Below are 9,935 nucleotides of genomic sequence, written 5' to 3' on the forward strand. Positions count from 1 at the left end.
ACTTTCAACACCATATTGCCACTCTTGAGAACCTTGAAATGAAATGAATGGCTACAGAAAGTCATTTATTATCAAAATAATACCCAAGAGGGCATTCTTTTCTGTGATCACAAGCTCCAATTGCAACACAAGTTTAACACAGCACTTCCTAATGTCGACACATCCAGGCCTGAGGCGTGCATGTGCCACAGCCCATACAAAGCTATTTGACTCAGTGTTTTAATCTGAACTGGCTATGTGAGCTGCATGGCTAACTGCAGCTCCCCACTTTTTTACCCCTACATTACCTGGGTTTGTCTTCCTAGACATATTTAAGAAGGGAAATAGTCTTATTTTTGTGGTTTCTGCCATTATTACTATCGATAATACCGGTAATAACATGTCTTACAAAGTCAATTGCTGAGATGTAAGAATGCAGAAACATGGGGCAAGACATATGAGCAGTCTGATAATTAAAATGGTTTTAAACAAATTAAAACTAAAAAGTAAATTTTTTGGAACTGAAGGTGAATAGTTATTTCCCTGTCTGTTGTGAAACTCAGATCACAGTTTATACACTGACTTCAATACTTCTTGTACTTGTAATTTTCCTAGTCCATATTGTTATTGACAGTATTTGTTGACTTTTTTTTAATTATTTTAGATACCATAGTTAGACAGGAAAGGGGGGAGATAGACGGGAAGACACACAGCAAAATGCTAGTACTATTTTTTAACAACTCTACAAATGAATCTCCAGAATGACATGATGAGCATCACACTCCATTAAACATACCATATGATTACTACTAATGATAGCATCTGCATTTCTTTCTTTATTTAATTTTAGGTAACGTTAGTTGTATAATATAGCCTACTTTCATCATAGGCTTTAAACAAGCATATGATGTTGGCACAATATTGATTTTTGCAATAATCAGAAGAGTCTGACACCCTTTAAAATGTACAATATGGGAAGTGGGTATTGTATCACGCTACCATGAATTTTGATCCGGTCCATATGTGAATCTTGAGTCATTCTACTCTACTCTTTTGCTGCGCAAATTTATTAGATTAAAGAGTGAAAAAGAGATAGTCTACAACACTGAAGTAACTAAGACAGACTTGGACAAAACAGCTTTACAGCAACAAAAATATATCTGCTAGACTCTTTTCCATTTTATACATTACACATTTGGCATTTTAAGAGTCAACATTTTAAGGAGACTGGCATTAAGAAGCTGAAAGGTGATCATTCGCTTTCAATGTCTCAAGCAAGACTGCGCCACAACAAAGATGACAATCTCGGGCCTCAGGTTTCCCCATGGCATCACATACCATGACAGATACATGTGGCACAATACTGCACAAGACAAGGCTGTTTTTAAGTGTTACTCACCATTTCTATAACCGAAGTTGGCGGTCTCAGGATAATATTCCAGTCTCTCCCAGCGAAGGAAAGTAAAGCAAAATATAGCAAGGCAATACCATGGCCTGACTTTGAGAAGCATGACTATGCTCCGTCCTAATGTTTTGAAATAAGGAAAAGCGAGGCTGAGTACTCTTACTTGCAGGGGGAAAACGTAGCGAATGCCTTCCTGCTGTATTTGACACCAGTTACTGTACTAAGCACTATGCTAACATATTAGACTGTTTTAACTTCTGTGACGTTATAGTATTAACAGTTCGGGCTGTGCAGCAAAATAAATAGGTGAACTGGTGCAGGCCTAGTTAGTTAGCTACACACGACGTTAGCCGCGACATTAGTTAGCCTAACGTCAGGACCACAGTGATAGAGAAACCATAGAAGGTCTGGACATGAGTGATGTCTGTCTCTGAACTTGGCTTTTTGGTGTTTCCTCACTTCCAGCACCCCGACAATACTGCGGCACAGTTCTGTGCGTTTTTTGGTTTCAATGTTTGTAACGTTATGCTAACTTGGTTTAAGCCTAGCAGAGTATGCTAACACTATATCACTTCCTGTCAAATTAATAAACTGACTGAGTGGAAAAAGTAATACAATCTAAAGTTCCATTATGGGACTCTCTTTTGACATTCATTAACATTATATTAAATTGAGTACATTTAAGCATTTGAAATGGACATTAAGTTAAAATATACAAATAGTTCACCTATCCTACTATAGCCTATATTTTACAATATTTGTATTCAAAAAACATTAACAACAATAGGCCTACCCTATGGCTCATAGACCTGCATTGAAGACAGTCTTCCTCCAGTTGAAGTAGCCTATTGGATACATTTTGTTTTATTTGTAAACGGTGAAATGTGTGGTCACTACTGTATCCAGAGTGTGAATCAGGGAAAACTTAAATATGCATACAGATACAAATATGCAGCAGTTTTGTAAATTATGATATACACTTGCTGTGTGAGAGCAACTCTGACTCATGTCAGATAGAAGTGAGTGACAGTAAATATAGCCCAGCAGCACACCAAGATGAGAGTTTTGCTCCTATGATCCCAGACATGAAACTGTAGCTCTGCCTCCAGGCCAAGCCAAAGTGAATTGACTCATTTTTGCTTTCTAAGTTTAATATCAACAGTTATCATAAGTCCCACCTGACAGACAAACACCTTAACTTGATTTAAAGTATCTGTAACTCAGCACTGCAATTCAGCGACTGATGGAAAGCATCAAATCAAAGTTGCCACTGTCAGGGTCCATTTACAACAAGTAGGTCAGATCTCTACTGAACCACCTATAAATACCAGGCAGGCACCTATGTGCCATATTTTAGAACTGTAAAGCAGATTAAATGGAGTTACCTTCCACTTGTGAAAACACAGTTAAAAAATTATTTGGTTTAAGTTGAGATAAGTGAGACCATAAAGATAAATAATGCTAGGGAGTCTGCTAGTGAAACTGTTTTTTCATTTGTTTATTTTAATTTTTACTGTATGCCAGCATTGAATCTGTCAAACTGAGTGTCTATCTCCCTACAAATTCCAGAGGTGGCTGCTCTGTAGCTGACCCTGACATGCCAGCAAAAATAAATGTTTTAGTAATACACCATCATTAGCACCATAGTAATGGCAACCTGTGTTTGTGTGCGCATCTTTTTAAAATGCAAATAAAATGTACTGTGCACAAAAAAGAGTGGTATATTTCCCCAGGGACTGTGTGGATAAAAACGCAGTAGTTTAAGACTGAAATTTCATGGTGGAAAGTGAAGACATCAAGGCTGAGCTGCATACACTTGCCTACTGCAATCAGGATCAGGAACTCACTTGCACTAGGTTAGAACACCCAGTTGAAGAATCATTGGTTGCTTGAACTGCTCAATGTGTAGTTTGAAGCCCCAAATTGGGTAAAAAAAAAAAAAAAGATTCAAAGTACAGTCTTCTTAATACACAGTACACAATAAACCATTATACTCGCTGTCATCATCTTTCACTGTATAGTGTGAATGCAATAACCAGTATTCATTCTCAACACCCAATCTATATGTACATTACATACTTTATGTAGCTTGCATTGCATTTGTATAAAATGAGAAGGTGCAGGACATAATTAGGATCATTTTAGTTATTATTTAGTTATTTGGATTTGAATTCTCTAAAATACAGTTTTTAAGACATAGGGTTCGTGTGAGAAATGGTTTGATGAACTGCATAAGGACACTAAAATGAAGCATCTGCACATGGTCAATTTTTGGCAGTGGCTGTTGAGACAAGCTTTTCAGGTATCGAGTGAATTGGTCTTAAAGACATTGAGCCATTACTGCCAGTTGCCCCAGCTCTTTCTTTATTTTGTATACATGGGAATGTGAGCTGATGGCAGTGTTGAGGAGTGTGTACAGAGAATCCCCCAAAACCTTTCAAAGTTGCTTCATGCCAGCTATTTTTGGCTAAATAAAGCTGTCCAACTACAGTTTGAGACTTGTTGATGGCACAATAATCACCTCTGAAATTAGGAAGTGGTGGTTTAATTGCATGGTAAATGACTAATGGATCAGTTTTTTCATCCACTTTAAGACCGTGTTGGGGAGAGGGCAACAACTCCGATGGGTGAGCAATTTATTTTTCACCATTGATCTATGAGAATAACCCATGATTTGCTGCGAAATATTGACCGTCCTTGGTATCTCTAAGAAGAACACCCCCCTATAGGCATTATTGATCATTCTGTAGATATTCTCTTTTGTTTTGAGGGTATTTGGGATGGTAGTACTCAGGAACCTGATTGAGTCAACTGCTTTCCTAATTTAGCCTGTGAAAGCCCTTAAGAATCCTGCAGGTTGTTGAGGTGTTGCAGCTCATTGATATAAGGTTAATGACTGCATCATTCACCAAGAGACTCAAACGTATGGTATGTTTCACATGGTACGTCGGGCCAAAGTAAGGCACCAGTTGGCATTCCTATTCTTGATTAGATCTAGTAAAGTTAATGAGGAATGTTATGTTCTGGTAACCCTCTCTACTGATTGCTAAATTAATACTTTCGGGTTGTGTTTGTCATACTTATTTCTCACTTATTCAACCTTAAGGACAAACCATTTATACTTATGATATTTGAGTAATGTTGAGTTGACATACACTGTACCTAGTGTATCTGAAAATTGAGGCTAGGAAAGTACCTGTCGTGGACTGTGGCTTTTGTAGGGAGACACAGCAAAGATATACTGCATATGATGCATGTAGAGTAATTAACACCCTTTTTTAAAATTTTTTGATCAATGAAAGTCCAAGTCATATTTGCAGTTCAAACCTTTTATTCCATTTATTTCCATGAGTTTCCATATTAGTTGGATTTCCAGACAAATTGGCTCATACAGCAGTAATGATGCCTGAGTAGAGGTCATTCACACCACATTTCTATCCCCATTCAATTTCTTCTGTTGCTGGTGGTGAGAATGGTGTAGCAAAGCTGAAAGCCTTGGTGTTACAGCATGTGCACATGCAGCTCACATCCAGGTACACCATCTGCCCAGGAGAGGTACTGACCACCTGGCGTATCCTCATAGTGAATGGGACTTGGGGGATGCCATCTGGCATGACCTTCATTGCCCTGTCAATGGACACTTCACTTATAAAGAACAGTTTAAGAGTGGTGCCTCTTCACCATTGCTATGGCATCACCATTGCTATGGCAACATCCACATACCAGAATAGTTTAAACAGGGAATCTCTCAGGTCAGGTTAGGGGATTATGAACGGTCTGCTCTGCACTGATAAACACTGCTGACTGAGTTATCAAAGTGGCAGTCACCTTCCAGCATTTAAATCTCTTAAATTGCAATCCCTTTTGCAAAAAAAACACACTGTAAACAACATTAGCTACAATGAGTAGGTTATGTTTACTCGCACACTAATATTCCGAGCATGACAATATTCCGAATTTGATAGCCTACAGGTCAGGTTAACAGCATATTCCGGTTTCCGAGTATAGCATTTTCCGATTAAGACGTGTGTGATATTCTGAAATTATTCGGATTTTAGAGGCATTCTTTGGACTTAATTACAGCGTATTTGGAATATGTGTCTCAATCAGGGATTTTACCACAGTTTACGCCCTATTTACAGCTTATGGTCAGCTCTGTGGGTCGCTATGGTTACTGTACACAAACCAACCAGCCAACAGTTTGCAGGGCAGCAGACCCAATTACAAAGGAGAAATACAGCTTTTAAACATTATCAAAGACTTGGATATCGACAGGTTTTTGGATATGCGCGCACAACGCTACATGTCGACCCTTTCATGTTGAACGATGCACGGTCCAACAAGTCCTCCGCCGCCGGTAAACTTTGAATAAAATCGTATTTTGCACGGCTTTGTAAACGAGAATATTAATGGAAATTTCCTTAGCCATGTAAACAACTTGGTTGGAATATTGTCTTTTTTGCAATAAGGACAAAAAACTTAATTTTATGTGCATGTAAATGTAGTCTTTGAAGTGTACACTTCTCCTGTGGATAATCAACGCCTTCTCATGATTATGAAAGCTGAGTTTCAGAATGCTCATCTTGCCCTTATTCCCTTAATGTCATCCTAATAAATACTAAAATTAAATGGATAATTCACATTCACAAAGACTGCTGAACAAAGTCCCCGGGGCTATTGTGAAGAAACCTTTAAGGACCTTTAAAAATTCAATAAGGTGAATTACAGGTCATGAGTTTATTCTCCACCATGCGCTAATCCTACTTGGAGATAAGAGAGTAAAATGAATGTTTGAGCAGAACTGATTCCATTGTTCTCAGAAAGGTTTTAATTCTTAGCAGATCCCAAACTCTGCCTCGGGCTTGTATCTCATAGAATACAATCACCTTAATGAAAGCGTTGTGGATATGTGTTAAAACACATGGAAATTATCATCTAAAAATAAACTTACCTAGGGTAATTTTTGAAGCGGAGGGACATCTTAATTTGGCAAAAATGACTACTTGCATGAACAAAAAGGCACAATGATATTCCTACTTTGAAAACATAACATCAAAATTGATGGTTACACATTGTTCAGCACAATAAAATCAGGCACTCTGTATTACACTGTTTTAATGATGTCTTCATTTTCAGAGGCATAAATGTCAAAATATGGCATCTGTCTGTTTCATTCTTATAAATCTACAGCTGTTTCAAAAAGCCAGAAGAACCCCCAACAATTCCCACGGAGAAGCAGTGAAAGGTAGCTCAAACGCGACAATTGACCAGGGGACGAAGCTCTTTTAACTCAACAAAGAAGGAAGTCTCGCCACACTATCGCTTAATTAACCTGTCACCTTGTAGGGAGACGCACTGGACAACATAGGACTATTGAACTGCACAGAAAAGTCTGTGTAAACATGGTATTGATTATGGCGACTGAAATCTTACCACACTGTGTATGTACAATAAGCAGTGAAGAAAGACTAGAATCCAGGGTAGTCCTGGTGGGGGGTATCCCTATGGATGGGAAAGTTTGAAGTTTGGAGTTGGTGCTACAGACTGGATGAGCTTTACAGGAAAAGGAAGCTGGCTACTTTTCACTGCACTGCCTCATAAAGAACACATGCACTTGAGCAGTGGTGGAAGAAGTGTTCACATCTTTTACATATGTAAAAGTACTGATACCACACTATACATGAAATGCAGTGGAGTGAAGGTACTGCATTTTAATTCCAATTTTTTAAACACTGAATATGGAAAATACTGACATTAGGAATATCTTTAAACCTTTTAGACCATTGGGAGTGGTTGTGACACATAACTTTTCATTTCATTCCATGTACCGTATGTGTTTATTTGACGGGGACAGTGCTCATAAATACCACAGCTAAGTAACTGAAAATGAGCCAGAGTTAGCTCAACAGGCTAATTTTCATTTGTTGGCCCTGGCCAGTTTTAAAAGGGCAACCTAAAGAAATGCAATAAAATAAAATGACGTATTACAGTCAGCACTTAAACATAAGTAAGTAAGTAAAGTTTATTTTTATAGCACATTTAAACATAGCTGTAAATAGCACATTAGCCACAGAAGATTAAAAATTAAAATAAAATAAATACACTTACAGATCAGGGATTTAAGCTAAGACGACATCAAGAGACAAACTCTTAATTACAGACATAACAGGGTAAGACAATTAAAACACAGGGAAGGCCAATGTAAATAGATGAATTTTGAGCCTGGTTTTGAAAATTGTAATTGAAGGGGCATTTCTGATGTAAAGGTGGCAGTTGGTTCCACAGCTGAAGGCCTGCATACAAAGCAATTATATTCAGACAGGTACAATACATAACAATAAGTAACAAACATACTTTCCTAAGTTGAAATGACAAACTCAGCAGACAGTTGCTTATTGACACATCCAGTAGTAATGGAGTAACATTATCAGTCATCCAAAGGGAGGCGGCCAGGGAAACATCCTGATAAGATGCCCCGTCTACCTCAACTGCACTCTGAGGAAAAAATCCTCGAAACAACTGAAAAAGTACTGGCAGGTCATTAACAGGACTTTGTCCCGTAATTAAACACCAGGAAATTGACTTTTCCTATCCGTGTTCTCTGATACAAAGCTGCTCAGTGAGTAAACTTCACAAAGAAAAAAAAAGCGTGCGTGAGATGTAATACTTCTCCATAACAGCAGGAGATGCTAATCTGTATTCTCGCCCAAAAAAGGAAAACCAGCAGCTGATTCGACACATGCGTCACGTGGGTCTGGCTTCTCCGGAATGTCACAGCCAGACCATAATGGTTAGGGATGCGATCTTATTTTTTAAAAATAGTTCACAGAAACCGTGTTTCTGAAAACATTTTAAGTGAGAAATAGGCCATGCAGTTGCTTAATCTGTCTTCATTTAAGATCAACAAAAGGACCATTTTGTTATCTGCAATACTATAATGTTCACCTGCACTGCTAACTGTTACTATAGTAACAACTGTTTATATCTGCATCTTGCACTAACTACCTTGACTGGTATATCAATTTGCACTGCTGACAGTTTATTTACAGTACCAATTGTATACATATACATCTGCAATACCGTACTTTAACTGTAATATGCAATTACTTTCCACTGCACTTTAATTTGGATAGCTTCTGCCCCTACTTTATTTGTACTACCTTTAAAATCCATTGTTATACTGCTCATTTTAGCCTAACTTATTATAAATAGCTATCTGTAAAAATGCTGTCTATAGTAATAGCCGTCTGTATATTATATTCAGTACATATCCAGCTGTAAATCTCGCTCACAATACTTGTTATCTATATATTATATTCATAGGACAAATCTATCTGTAAAATTTTGTTTATAATAGTATTCATTTCTATATTTATTCAGTACATATCCATGTCCTGCACTTATGAAACCATTGTATATCCTGCACTTACTGCTATTGCACTTCTGGTTACACCTAAACTGCATTTTGTTGCCTTCTGTACCAGTGTAATGACAATAAAGTTGAATCTAATCTAATCTAAACAGATATTTGTCAGATTTTGTCACGGAGGGATTTTTTGCAGTACCTAGAATACAACGTTCCTAGAGCCCTTTTTTTCTCGTGGTCCGACTAGATCAAGTTGGGGATAATTAAGTTCTTCTGGCCACAGTGTCTGTAACTCTCTCAGCTGCTTCGTCAGGGCAGGTTTTTTTTTTTTTCCTTTTCCCTTTTCCGCACAGTGGTGGTTAGATGCTGTGTTATAATAACAAAAGGTCATTTCCTATGGCCACTTGGCCAGTGTGAATGCAAATAGGAAAAACTGGTTTTGGAGGAGAGTAGTTAGTAGAACTGTTTAGAAGTAGACTGTTTCTATATTTACATACATGTAACTAGTTAGAAAGAGGCTATTGCATGGGGGCCCCCCAACATTTGTTCAAGTTTTTTCAATGAATCCAATTATTAGCAAATAGAAATCCCCTCTGAGGACAGACTTACTGGCCATCCACAGACACAGTTAATCCTGAGGATTTACTGTGCCACATGTATGTTTTAAAAAAACAACAACATGATTTATTGGAAAAAATAAGTATAAAGGCTTTCAGACGCCCTACACGTAATTGTAGGCACAGTTTAATATGCAACTTCATTTTATGCAATGTATATATTTGGGGGTCCCTGCTCCATCTTTTTTCAGATAACGGGTCCTTGCCTTGAAAAGTGTTGAAGACCCCTGATTTAAAGAACACGAAAAACAGTTATCTTGAGTTTTTGCTCACCATTGACAAATGTAGAGTTATAACTGAGAAATTATGAAGTCCAAACGGTCAACATTTGGACATGCTCCCTCAAAAACAAAACCAATGTCCATCTTTTGTTGCCGTCCTTGAAAGTTGCAACACACTTGCATCATCTTTAGCTAAATATTCATCTTTTTTCATCTGGTGTACGTGCATGTGTTTGTGTCAGGGTGAGAGAGCATATGTGTTCATGTGTTGAGGGTGAGATTGAGCGCAGATATGCATTTGGATTTTGTTAGGAGAGATGTAGGGAGACTGTGTGTGTGTGTGTGTG

The sequence above is a fragment of the Etheostoma spectabile genome, chromosome 16 (assembly GCF_008692095.1).
Source record: "Etheostoma spectabile isolate EspeVRDwgs_2016 chromosome 16, UIUC_Espe_1.0, whole genome shotgun sequence".
NCBI classification, from domain to species: Eukaryota; Metazoa; Chordata; class Actinopteri; order Perciformes; family Percidae; genus Etheostoma; species Etheostoma spectabile.